We start from the raw sequence: 13,502 nt of genomic DNA, 5'->3' as shown, positions 1-13,502 counted from the left end.
TGTCCTTCGATTGTTATTTTGATTTGCTTGTCTGCCATTTGATAAGAAGTTTTCTTGATTTTGGTCAATGTCTCTGTTTCTGGGAGTGCCGTTAACATTCTACCTTTGACAGCTTTTTCCTTTGTGTTCAGTTGTGTTTCGTTTTCAAGATTTTTAATGCACATGCCATTTATTTTAGGCGCAGATGGTGTAGCGTCTTGGGACTGAGAGTATAAGACAAATCGCAAGGACAGTAATACAGGTACAGCTTCCAATAGCAAGTCTCTTATCATTCTTGAGGCAAGATGCAAGGTTACTGTGTCATTTCTTCTTTCGCAGTGGAATTCCACGATTTTCAGATCATCCGGTGTGATCATTCTCAGACTAGGCTCAAGGTAAAGAAGCCTTGTTATATACTGATGGTTTAGGATCAGCTTATCAGAGCAGTCTAGTCTTTCTAAGATCACTTTTTCGTATGCCGAAACCTTTTTCGTCATTACAGATTTTGGCCGGTTGTGCTTGTAGATAAGCTGTGTGTCACCTTGATAATGGACATACGAAGTAAGTGGATCTTGAGTCGGTTTCTGTAATTGCAATTTAGTCGTCTCATCAGCTTTTTGAGAGACGCGATTTGTCTTGTTTGAGCCAATTTCGCAATCAGTCGCTCTTACTCTTTTTGTTGTTAGTTTTGCTCGCTTTTCCTCCATTGTTACGGGAGATCTTGCTTCTTCATTCTTGTTTGAGTCCAAGGTGTTTAGTTTCACAAGAGTGCAAGTTCTTTGTGGGATCATTGGTTTAAAGGTGCTTTGTGGCTCAACAATTAGGGACTCATTTGAAGTAGTGGTGAGAGAGTTGGTGTGCACAGTTTCGCTCAGAGAAGGATCCAGGCTCCTCAGTGAAAAACAGACCACCTCTGATTGGAAAGCTTCATCTTCGTCTTCATATCTCGACAAGTTGATCAAATCACACTCATCATTCTGAGTCCTTTCGAGAAGATTAGAGTCGACATTTTGGCTTCTTTTTTCGCTTGTTGGTTTAAGTTTCTGCGAATTGAGTTCTTTACACCCAGTGTTGTTGTGAACTGTTATGTTAACAGTTTTTATGTTGCGCAGAATTGCACCTAGGTCGCCGTACGACGGCGGTGAGGGGCGTTTTGGGGACATTTCCGCCATCGCGGACTTTGCACTTCCGCCATGGCGTAGTGCTCGTGCCCGATGGGTCAGAATTAGCCGCACTTTACTCCGTCGTGCAATGGTGGAAACGCTATTTACGCTATGGCGGTCAGGTCAGTTGCTTTCCGCCAGGGTCGTAATGAGGGCCTCTGTTATTTCCTTAATCTCATTTGGAGATTTACCAGTAGGTGATTCTCCCCATGTCTGCTATAAGAACATACAGTCACATCTTATCCTCTTTATATTTGACGTCTGTTTGTTCACATTGTTTTCTTTTTTTTTAATTATATTTTTATTTGGTTTTGCAAACTAAATAAAAATATCCTGCACACTCGCCGCACGGTCCCTTAGAGAGTTCACTTCTGCTTCAGTCTATTTCGACTGCGTGGTCTGTTACAACAAGTGCAGGTATAAGGTTTGATTCAGTTAGACATATTTTCAGATCTTTCAGGAACATCACTAGTCGAACATTACTTTTCGATCTGAGCCATCATGCATGCCTTTCCACCAGTCCTTCGCAAAGTAAGTGCGGCGCCCCTCAAACAGTGGTCCAAACAATCTAGTTCGTAATGATCTGAATTTTGGACAAAATAAAGTCAAGTGTTTTAGGGTCTTTGTGGGATGTTCACAAAAGCGACAGGTTAAGTTTGCGTTTCCCTTCACTTTCCAAGTTCTTGTTCGGTCTTTGGTCAAAAAGAGGTTAAGTCGGAATTGTAGGTATAGCAATCTGGAAATTTGGTCTGGTGATTGCACCAGATAAGACTTTAGTTTGTCGTAATCCCTTGCTTCCGAGGGGGCATCCTTCATAAATCGAGAAATTGCTCGATCTACGCAAGTTTGATGCCAGTCCGTTCTCCACAACTTTAATTTCGCTTTGTCTGGATTTTCTAGCAAAGTTGTGGGTTTTATGTTATTTGCATCAAGTACTTCTTTACATAGATTACTCCATTTGAAAAGAATTGTGTGGTCCATGTCAGAATCTGGTTTATTCAAGATTTTGAATTGAGGTGCTGGTTTTGGGAGTAGCGTCTTCCTGTAAAGAAAGAGTGCATTCAAAAACACTCTAGCTTGTATAGATGTCAGTCCCAGTTCATATTTTATGTTGCTAGTAGGGCAGCCCTTAGGGAAGTGTAATGCTCTTGTCCAGAATTTGTTCTCCAGTGTGTTCCACAAGTCATGTCCGCAGCCAAACATATTTTCTGCGCAATAAATAAGTGCCGGAACCGCTTTTTTGGCGGTAAAAGTCAATCATAGGCTTTATAGAGAATTTGCCAAATTTTGTATTTATGATTGCGGCTTGGCAAGGTAGATGTTGGCATTTCCTTTTTGTTACCTCAACCCATGCACTGTCATTTATGTTGGAATTTATCAAGGATCCTAGATATTTGATGTAGGGCGAGGTTTTGAGTGTTGCCTTTTTTAAATACCAGGCATTTTGTTTTGTTCTTCCTTTGTGGTTTGCTAGATTACGTAGGATCAAAACTTCGCATTTTTGTTTATTAATGTAAAGCCCGTTTTTATTGACATACTTTTCGAGGGCGTCCAGTCTATGCTGGAGACCAATGGGCGTGACATCTAGGAGTATTAAATCGTCTGCATATAAGAGCCAGCCTAGGTGTGTTCCATGAATTTTGGGTGGAAAAGCTGCAGCCGTGTTAAGTGTATCTCCGATGTCGTGGATGAAAAGATTAAAAATTATGGCGGCCAAAGGACAGCCCTGTTTCACACCCTTATAAATTTTAATTAGTGAGGACAGGGTCCCACTTCGGTCTCGTCTAATTTGTATAGTTGTATTCGAGTGCAATTCTTTTATTGCAGCAAGTAGACTCGGTGGGCACACCAGGATTCCAGCTTGTTGCACAAGATTTGTCGGTCGACACTATCAAAGGCATGTGAGAAGTCAATTGATGCCACGTAAATTGGAACGTTAGTTCTGATTGTTTCCATTTTTAATAGGTTTAGCAAAAGAGTGTTAAGACCACAACCAACACCTTTAACAAAGCCTGCTTGCCGGCAATAAATGTAGTTGTTTTCAGTAGACCAAGCTAGCAGCATTTGTTTAAGTTGGGTTGCGTAGATTTTTCCAAGTACGTCGAGACGGGGCAACTGGAGGATAATTACTTGGATCAGATCTGTTGCCTTTTTAAAAAATGGGTACACCATGATTTCGGTGTTTCACATTTTGTTGTTATTCTTTCAAACAGAATGGTACAGAAATTCAGCCATGCATTAGGATTTAGTTTTAGAGTGTGGTTTGTGAGGCAGTCTGGGCCCAGGGCTCTCGAGACACTAGAGTTTGTGATTGCACTCAGGATCTCGCTTTTATCAGACCTCTGGTTCCAGGTCACCAGATTTTCAGGTTTTTTTCTCAGTGTCCTCTTTAGTAGTGCTAAACAGTTTTTTGTAATGTTTTACCCAAATTTCTTCAGCGATTGGAGAAACTTGCATTGCGTCCTGAGGCACTGCAAGGTTATTTATAAGACTCCAAAATTCCACTGAGTTTTTATTCCTGAGTTTTGTCAGCATCTCTTCTGAATCATTTTGCAGCAGAATTGAGCTTTGCACCAATTTCTATATTTCTTTACTGCAAGTTTTTTTTTGCGTGATAAAGATCATTATTTTCACGCGGTAACCTTCGTATCTCACCACGCATCAGTCATTTCTGTTGCAATACCTGAATATCGAATTTCTGTTTGTGTTGCATCCTACGTTGTTTAAACCCTTGCTTGTGTTCCGAAAATTGCGTCAATAGGTGCTGGTATTCTATCTCATCAGGAGTTAAAGTCATTTTATATACGATTAAATTCACATCACTGGATCTGAGGTTTAGTCTTATCCTTCCTGAACGATATGTAGTAGCATGGGACCAAACGGCTTGTGGTTTGTTGTTATAGATGTTAAGTCATCTTTAGCAAGTCATGGTCACTGTGTTCCATCTTTAGGACCTCCAAATGGCTAGTCTTTGTAGAAAGGATTCGGAAACGAAAAAGTAGTCCAAAGTTGAGGATTGCAGGTCTCGGCTCCATGCTGGATTTGCCGAGGTATCGCCAGGCAAGTTCCCGTTTAGGCGAGTTAATTTGCGGGAGTCCATTTCTAGGCACCATATAAGGGCAGCTGATTCGTTCACCTTTTTACTAGCTGATTCTGTTGTAAGTTTGTTGTCAGTGTTCAGGCAATTGATGTTTAAATCACCACAAATTATTAGATATTGTTTTTCCATGCTGTTTGGTGCGTATTGTGTCACTTTTATTTGTGAGAAAAGGTTTGTGGCTTTTGAATTAGTGGTACGGATTACAGTACATTGGGGGCTCTTACATCCACCTGTTTGTCAGCCGACACGTGTTTCGACCCGTAGGTCTTTATCAAGGCTGATTCATATTCAAAACCATGTAAAGTGACAAGTCTATCATACAGCAGAGCTCTCACACTCAGAAACATACTTGGCCATCTTTCTTGTCCAAGAAAAACATCACCAAAGAGCGTGGAAAAACAATTTCTTTAAAGCAAAAAAGCAAGATATCCAAGAAATAAATCCTCTTCCTTTTAATAATATACAGGGGTTCAGAGTTGCTACTATCGGAGGTTTTCACTTTAGCAGTTTGTATGTACGGGGTAACGTTCCTTGTCTCGACAATTCTAAGCCCAAGTTCTTTTTTCACGGCTATTAAGAGTCCAGCCATTGGTCTGCCTTTACCAGGCTTAAGCGCTGGATTTATGGCTATCTCACAAGGGTGAGATGGGGCATTCACTTAACCATGTTTCCTGCAGACATATAAAATCCAGATCGCACATCCAAGGTGTGTGGAACAAATGGAAAAAACCAGGGGTGTTCCATGATACAAAAGTCACAAGCTGACTTTCAGACTTTTCTTGGTGTTACTTACTCATATTGTTGTTAAGATTGAATGCCAACCAAGCCCAGTTTCAATTGTCGACAGGACTTTTGGCCTGATCCACATGGGGAGTTGTGTCAGGCTTTGTGTTTTGTCCTTCGATTGTTATTTTGATTTGCTTGTCTGCCATTTGATAAGAAGTTTTCTTGATTTTGGTCAATGTCTCTGTTTCTGGGAGTGCCGTTAACATTCTACCTTTGACAGCTTTTTCCTTTGTGTTCAGTTGTGTTTCGTTTTCAAGATTTTTAATGCACATGCCATTTATTTTAGGCGCAGATGGTGTAGCGTCTTGGGACTGAGAGTATAAGACAAATCGCAAGGACAGTAATACAGGTACAGCTTCCAATAGCAAGTCTCTTATCATTCTTGAGGCAAGATGCAAGGTTACTGTGTCATTTCTTCTTTCGCAGTGGAATTCCACGATTTTCAGATCATCCGGTGTGATCATTCTCAGACTAGGCTCAAGGTAAAGAAGCCTTGTTATATACTGATGGTTTAGGATCAGCTTATCAGAGCAGTCTAGTCTTTCTAAGATCACTTTTTCGTATGCCGAAACCTTTTTCGTCATTACAGATTTTGGCCGGTTGTGCTTGTAGATAAGCTGTGTGTCACCTTGATAATGGACATACGAAGTAAGTGGATCTTGAGTCGGTTTCTGTAATTGCAATTTAGTCGTCTCATCAGCTTTTTGAGAGACGCGATTTGTCTTGTTTGAGCCAATTTCGCAATCAGTCGCTCTTACTCTTTTTGTTGTTAGTTTTGCTCGCTTTTCCTCCATTGTTACGGGAGATCTTGCTTCTTCATTCTTGTTTGAGTCCAAGGTGTTTAGTTTCACAAGAGTGCAAGTTCTTTGTGGGATCATTGGTTTAAAGGTGCTTTGTGGCTCAACAATTAGGGACTCATTTGAAGTAGTGGTGAGAGAGTTGGTGTGCACAGTTTCGCTCAGAGAAGGATCCAGGCTCCTCAGTGAAAAACAGACCACCTCTGATTGGAAAGCTTCATCTTCGTCTTCATATCTCGACAAGTTGATCAAATCACACTCATCATTCTGAGTCCTTTCGAGAAGATTAGAGTCGACATTTTGGCTTCTTTTTTCGCTTGTTGGTTTAAGTTTCTGCGAATTGAGTTCTTTACACCCAGTGTTGTTGTGAACTGTTATGTTAACAGTTTTTATGTTGCGCAGAATCTTTCTCGACCCATTTCCGCGTCGTGTCTTGGCTGCAGGTTGTTTTTTTTGTTTGTTTTTTTTTTTGCGGAAGCTTGAGGTTTTCTGAAAGCGAAGGTGTCAGATGACATCACTGAGCTTTGGCCTCTCTTAAAGATGTTAAAAACATCCAAGATTTTGGCACAGCTCAAGTCAGCTGTGACTGGTGCCGCTTTACTATTTTCAGCACTTTTTCCAATGGTCAGGGAGGCCATTCTCGATGATGAGGGCATCTGAGGATTTAGTAGTGCAGAGTTGCTTGGTTGACGACTAATTTCCAACATCTCATCAAAGGTAATTGGATCTTGCGCAGCCCAGACTATGGGATGCTCAGTTGAAGGTACTATTTTAGCGCCTATAGGTGGAATGTAGATGCTTGAAGTTGGTGTCATCTTTATTGGTAAGCAGCTCAAGGTGTCAGGCGCTTTCGCCATAGGCGCTGTGATCTTTGGTAATTCTGATTGGTGACCCATAGATGAGTCACTTGGTGCTGTTAAATCACAGATTTCCAAAGGCATTACCAATAGATTATAGTCAACTGGGGTCGGCTTAATGTTGGCTATGGTAGAGGCATATACCAATTCCTTGTCCTTGAAGGCAATGCCTGATGGAACTTCCTCTAATGGGGTGATTTGCGTGTGCTGCGCAGCTTTTGGCCTAAAAAGTTTCAAAGCTTCTTTGGCTACTTCTGCAAGCAGTTTTTTGTCCTCGTTATTATTTTTTAATTTGACCGTCAGTAGTCTTAATCAAACAGTCTATTTTGCTATTTATAGTAGTTAGCTCTTCTTTGCAAACAGTACTCTTCCTTTCCGCCTCAATTATTTTAGTATTGAGGAGTGCGGTCAGTGTTGATAGGTCTTCAATATTTTCGTTAATGTGTTCGTTAAGTTTGATGAAGGGGCAATTGACATACCCATAGCTGCCATAATAGTTGCTAATAGGTCTTTGCCTGAGGGTAGATCTTGAGAGGCATTGTCACTCCCAAAGCTCCTTCCTTGTTTACGGCGATAGTGTCGTCTACTTGATCTGATTTTGGGATAAGGTTGCTCCATTATTGAGGAATCAGACAATGAAGTTTCTGATATGGAAGGGTCTGTGGATCGTTGATGGCAGGCTCCATAACATGAACTTGAGCTTCAAGGTCCGATGTCAAAGCAACTGATCAATTTTTTGTTTTACATGCCGCAACTCTTTGGCCGGTGTTCAGCTTTTTCCGCTGGTAGCATTGCATGGTTCCAGAGCTGCTGAATTGAGTCCTTCTACGTTTGCTGCCAGCTATGTCGCTAGTTGTGTGACTGATCTTATCATCTGAATGAACATCTTGAGTGTCAGATGTTCCCACTTGTGGTGAGCTTGGGGAATTGGCTTGGGCTGTAATCACAGCTTGCAGGTCATGCCGGTCTTTGTTAATTTGGGCTAAGTCAGCTATCAGCTTATCAGCAATGTCTAAGGAATTTCGGCGATTCTCCATCAAATATGCCGGTAATAGTACACTCGTGGATTTGCATGGATCAGTTATGAGGGACGGTATTAGTGGAGAAAGTAGTGTCATAGAAAACCTCGTCGCTACAAGTATCAACAGCTCTTTTGTGAAAGTCTGCTAGAGAGGCCGAAGCACTAAGATATATTGAGTAGCTAGGATTAGGTAAGTGCATTTCTTGAGCTGGGTCTGCCACTAAAGAGAGAACACCATCTTTCCCACATCCTGGCATTGTTCGGTTTCCAAGGTGTGGTTTTTCTAGTGTAGCTGGGGTGCGAGGTCCCCTTGAGGCAGTGTTTTGTATACTTGCTTGGTAGTCAATGTAAGAACTTTCAGCCACGGGGCAGGCTAAATCCAATCCACGCATACAACCTCTTTTTGCGACGCACCCTCTAAACGCCTAGATGTAGGCATGGTAACTGTCGAGTGTTCAGAGGAGGGTCCTTTGAGGAGAGTGCTGCAAGGGATAACCAAGGGGAGTTTTAGGGTTTTTGGCAACATTGTTTCAAGGGCGCCTTTGTTGTTATGAGCTAGGAGATCGTGGCACATGGAATTGGCACAGCCATCAACTTTCACATCAGGTGCAGCAGCGTCTTGATTAGAAGTATATAAGGAGCTTACTTGATCTTGAGGTGTACGATGCTGCAGTTAAACAGGTGTGTTGATAACATCACGCAAGGCTTCACTTGGCTTCTTCTTTTTGGTTTGTGCTTGGGTTTTTGACAGGATCTGCACCGGAGTAGCAGACACTTCCAGACGAGAACTAATTTGCGGAAGCTGCTACGGATGCACCAGCTCAGCCCACTCCGCTCACCCGCTCAACAGCTTAATAGCAGGAAGCTTGCCCTTTCGCCGAGGGCTGACGCCGCTAGGGCGTTGAGGTGGCCTTTTAAATTCAGCTGACTCAGTTGACTCTCAGTGTCTCTGTACTTAAAGGCACACGCACCTTAGGGGGGCAGACAGTTCAGTGCAGGTAATCACAATAATTCAGATGGTAGATTCTGGGTTTCACTCCTCCTCACACAGCTTAACAGCAGGAAGCTCGCCCTTTCGCCGAGGGCTTAGATTGTTCACATTGTACACACCCTGGGTCAAAGGTGCACAATACAAAAGTTGTAATGTCAAAGTAAAGTAAAGCCCACTTAGTCTGAACCTGGTGCCCTCAAGAGGTTGGTGGTACCCCAGGTTTACAGGCCCTTCCTGTTGCAGTTGGTGCATGAGGTGCCTTTAGCTGGTCATCTTGGTACCAAGAAGACTAAGCAGAGGCTCTATGCCCATTTATATTGGCTCCGGATGGGAGTAGAAGTGGAGTCCCACTGCAGTACCTGCCCCACATGTCAATTGTCTGGCAAGACTGGAGGCAGTGTCATTGCCCCACTTTAGCCTTTGCCAGTGGTTGGCACACCATTTGAGAGGATGGGCATCAACCTTGTCAGTCCCCTTAACCCTCCCACTTCAGGTGGACATCAGATCGTCCTGGTCTTGGTTGATCATGCCACCAGGTACCCTGAGGCTATAACCCTTCTGACTGTTACTGCCAAGGTGGTTGCCAGGGCTCTCCTTGGCATTTTCACCAGTATTGGATTCCATAAAGAGGTGGTCTCTGATAGAGGATCCAACTTCATGTCGAGTTACATGAAAGCGATGTGGAAAGAGTGCGGAGTAACCTACAAGTTCTCCACCTCCTACCATCCCCAGACCAATGGTCTGGTTGAGAAATTTAATAAAACTCTCAAGGGCATGCTGGGTGCTCTGGAAGAGCCCCTAAGGAGGAAATGGAATCTCCTCCTGCCATGCCTGCTGTTCGGTTATAGAGAAGTACCTCAAGAGGGTTTATGTTTCAGCCCCTTCGAGTTGCTCCTTGGGCATCCATGAGGGGGCCCGTTGCCTTAATCAGAGAAGTTTTGGAAGCCACCGCTCCAAGTCCTGCCAAGCAAGTGGGGGACTATGTGTTAGGCCCCAGACGGAAGATGACACAGATGATGGGTCAGGCAACAGCAAACCTTAAGGCAAGCCAGGATTTGAACAAATACTGGCATGACCTTAAGGCATCACAGTGGATTGGACTCCCTGACAGGAGATCCTTGTGATGGAGCCTACCAAGCCTGGAGCTTCCGTAGATAAGTGGAATGGACCCTTCAGGATAATCTCCAAGATGGCGAAGTCCATTATCTGGTTGACATGGGAGTCCCTGGTGTAGCCCCTCAGGTATTCCACATGAACAGGCTCAAGCCTTTTCATATGCGAGCAGAAGTCTCATGTCTCTTGCTAGCTTCAGAGCAAGAAGAGGATGAGAGTGAGCCCCTTCCTGAATTGCTGCATAGCAACCCTCAGGATGGCTCAGTGGAGGGAGTGCATCTCTCTCCAGATCAGAAACTAGAGCAGCAGAGGGCCTGCAGGGCTTTGCTCCAGCAGTATGCCCCTCTGTTCTCACTCACACCAGGCCTCATCCCATGGTGCAGGCGCGAAATTGACACTGGTGACCGTGTACCTGTCAAAAGCAGGTACTATCGAATGTCAGATACCGTGAAGAACCACATCCAGGCTGAGGTTGCCATGATGTTGGATCTGGGTGTAATTGAACCCTCAACGAGTCCCTGGTCCAGTCCAGTGATCCTTGTCCCCAAAGCAAGTTCCCAGTCGGGTGCCAGGGATTGATGGTTCTGTCTGGACTAGAGGGGTCAATGCCATCACCAAAACTAATGCGCACCCATTGCCTAGGGCTGAGGAGCTTGTGGACACCATAGGTGCTGCCAAATTTGTGAGCACCTTCGACCTTACCTAACGCTATTGGGAAAAAGCTCTGACGGACCATGCCAAGGAAAAGACTGCGCTCTCAACACCTGAGGGGCTCTACCAGTTTAGAGTTATGCCTTTTGGGTTGAAAAACACACCTGCCACCTTCCAAAGATTAGTCAACCATGCACTCAGTGACCTGGGGGCCTTTTGTGTGGCCTACTTAGACAACATTGCTGTCTAGAGCTCCACCTGGGAAGAGCATTTGACTAATTTGGATAAGGTGTTGCAGTCCTTGAAAAGGGCTAACCTCACTATGAAGGCCACCAAGTGCTAGATAGCTCGGGGGAAATTCATGTATCTTGGTCATGAGGTAGGAGGGGGTTGAATCCAACCTCTCGCCAGTGAAGTACAGGATGTGCATGACTGGGAGACTCCCACTACTGAAACCCAGGTGAGATCCTTTTTGGCCCTCACTGGGTATTACCGCAACTTCATGGTGGACTATGGAACCACAGCTGCCCCTCTGACCGCTCTGACTTTGTCCAAACAACCAAAGAATGTTAATTGGACAGAAGACTGTCAGAGGGCCTTTACTGACTTGAAGGAAAGTCTGTGTAGGGCACCTGTGTTCTGTGCCCCTGACTACAGCAAACACTTTATCGTTCAGGCTGATGCCTGCGAAACCGGAATTGGAGCTGTCTTGTCCCAGTTAGATGACAAAGGAAGGGAACATCCTATCATATTAATCAGTAGACAACTCGAGGATAGAGAACTTATGTGGGCTACTGTTGAAAAGGAATGTTTTAGTATAGTTTGGAGCCTTAGGTGTTTTAGGCCCTACCTTACGGGATCTACCTTCAAGGTCCAAAGAGACCATAAGCCCTTAAAATGGCTTATGCAGATGAAGGGTGAGAACCCGAAACTGCTCAGGTGGTCCATTAGCCTGCAAAGGCTACACTTCACCATTAAGCATAGGCCAGGGAAGAGTCATGATAATGTGGATTGCCTTTCCAGAAGGTATGTTGACCGTCTAGATGAGGGTGTCAGTCACCTGGGAGATTACAGCACCCTAACCTCAGTCTGGGGCGGGGGGCGACTGTGAGGCTGGAAAGCCATTGGAGGGACAGGGCCTCCATGTCCTCGTCCTGTACTGCTTTTTTTCATGTGTGTTCTGTGTCATTTTCTGCAGAGGAATCCCTGTGGGACTCCTGGCAGTGCGGCTCTTCCTCTTTTTGGTTTGGTGAACAGACCCTTGGGATACCCATATGGCACCCATGGGTTGGGGGTACAACCCTATACTCCTAGTGTATGTTTATGGGCACCTGTGTGTGACCCACAGAGCAGGGTGTGGGCTGGTGGCAGCTCCATTCTGAATTTGACAGGTGCTCCAAGTATCCTCCATTTTGGGATACTCAGGCCCTGCCATTGGAATCAGTTGATTCCTGATAGGAGACAAGATGGCCCCTGTGGCATCTTGCTTTCTATTGCCTGTTACCTTGTTTTCCCAAAGTCCTGGGAAGCCCCGAGTCTGTCCCTTTCCCTGACTGGTTGTTGGGTGGAAGTGCCTTCCCAGTGACTGTATGTTGTGGGTACGCCCTTGGGGTGGGACCTGGGTGAATGGAGTGTGTGACCAATATTAATTTCATGCTATGGGTGTTTGGTTTCTGGTGTGTGACACAATGACTGAGACAGCCCTTCCTGAAACTGGTATGAATGCAGTGTGGAGTGCTGAAAGGCTGGATGCTTGTCCCAATCCACATTCCTTGTTTTGAGTGTCTGGATGGAGAAGAATGGCCTGAATGCACTGTGAGCCTGATTTCCTGCCTTCCTGCTGAATACCCTTCTGAATGATTGGCTGCCTGGGCCTGGCTCAGTCGTGTGAATGAGAGACAGAACAGTATATCTGGGGACCTCTCACGTACTGGAATTGTTCAGAAGCTGAAGTCTAAACTTGATGCTTAACTTGAAGCCCAGCTAGAAGAAGGCTTTGCTGCTGCTTTCCTTCGCTGCAATCCGAAAGCTGTCGTGTCTCCAAGAACTGACCCAAGAGAGGACCTGGCTAGGAGACCTCTTCCCAAGCTACGAGGGACCATCGTGCACCAGCTAACCTTCACCAAGACTCCCTGGAAGTCAGTCATCGAAAGGCTGCCGACCGGAGACCGGGACTGCAGAGGAATCTGAAGCGAAGCACCTGGACATTGAAGTCCATTGACTACATTCATGGTCGACCGGAGCCCCAGCGCTCCATTGCCTAAGACATTTCAATCAAGGACTCCCTTGCTCATCACCATCGACTGCTTGTTCCGCCGGAGAAAGTCAAGGTCGCTGCAGAACCGAGGAGAATCTGCCGGTGGGTTTCCTGCCACCCAAAGTCCTCAAAGATGCAGACGAAGATCCGAAAGCCAGCCGTGGTCGAGTCCCGATCTCCGACGCCAACTACTGATGACCCGATGGCCTTGCTGGGCCTAAATTCTTCATTGATCTGCTTTGCAATACCGAACTATCGTTGTCGAGGTGCTCTGCACGCCTCATCTTCGCAGGAATTCCACGACCAATCGTCGACGAGCACCGCAAGGACCGATTCTGCTGCCTTGACAACATTGTTCACCCTTTTCGTCGAGGAATCTTGACGATCCGTGGCTTCTGCCTTAAAGGGAGTTCACTCCAGAAGGATCCGTCGACGACCCGTCATCAAACTCCGCTAAACCAGGTACATTGGGTTAGTAGAACATTTATAGAAGGAACAAAGACTCTTCTCAACAGTATATGTACTGGGCTTGTCAGTATCTCTTATTTACAGGTTGCCGAGGTGGGGGGATCCTCACACAGAACTGTGCCCATTGGTAGGGGCCCAGTATTCTGCCAATTGTTTAACCAACTTGTTTTCCTCCCAAGTCTATGGCTGATACCTCTTGCTATTGATTTGTATGCCATTTGAAACTGTCAGCAGTTGGTGCATTTTAATGGAGTCAAAGAGTAATTGTGGTACCACATAGAAATTGTACATTTATCATTATAGTATTGCCTGAGCACAA

Source organism: Ambystoma mexicanum, chromosome 1p, assembly GCF_040938575.1.
Source record: "Ambystoma mexicanum isolate Mex_15411 chromosome 1p, UKY_AmexF1_1, whole genome shotgun sequence".
Lineage (NCBI taxonomy): Eukaryota > Metazoa > Chordata > Amphibia > Caudata > Ambystomatidae > Ambystoma > Ambystoma mexicanum.
The sequence above is the reverse complement of the archived record's forward strand: the minus strand, read 5'-3'. Positions refer to the sequence as shown.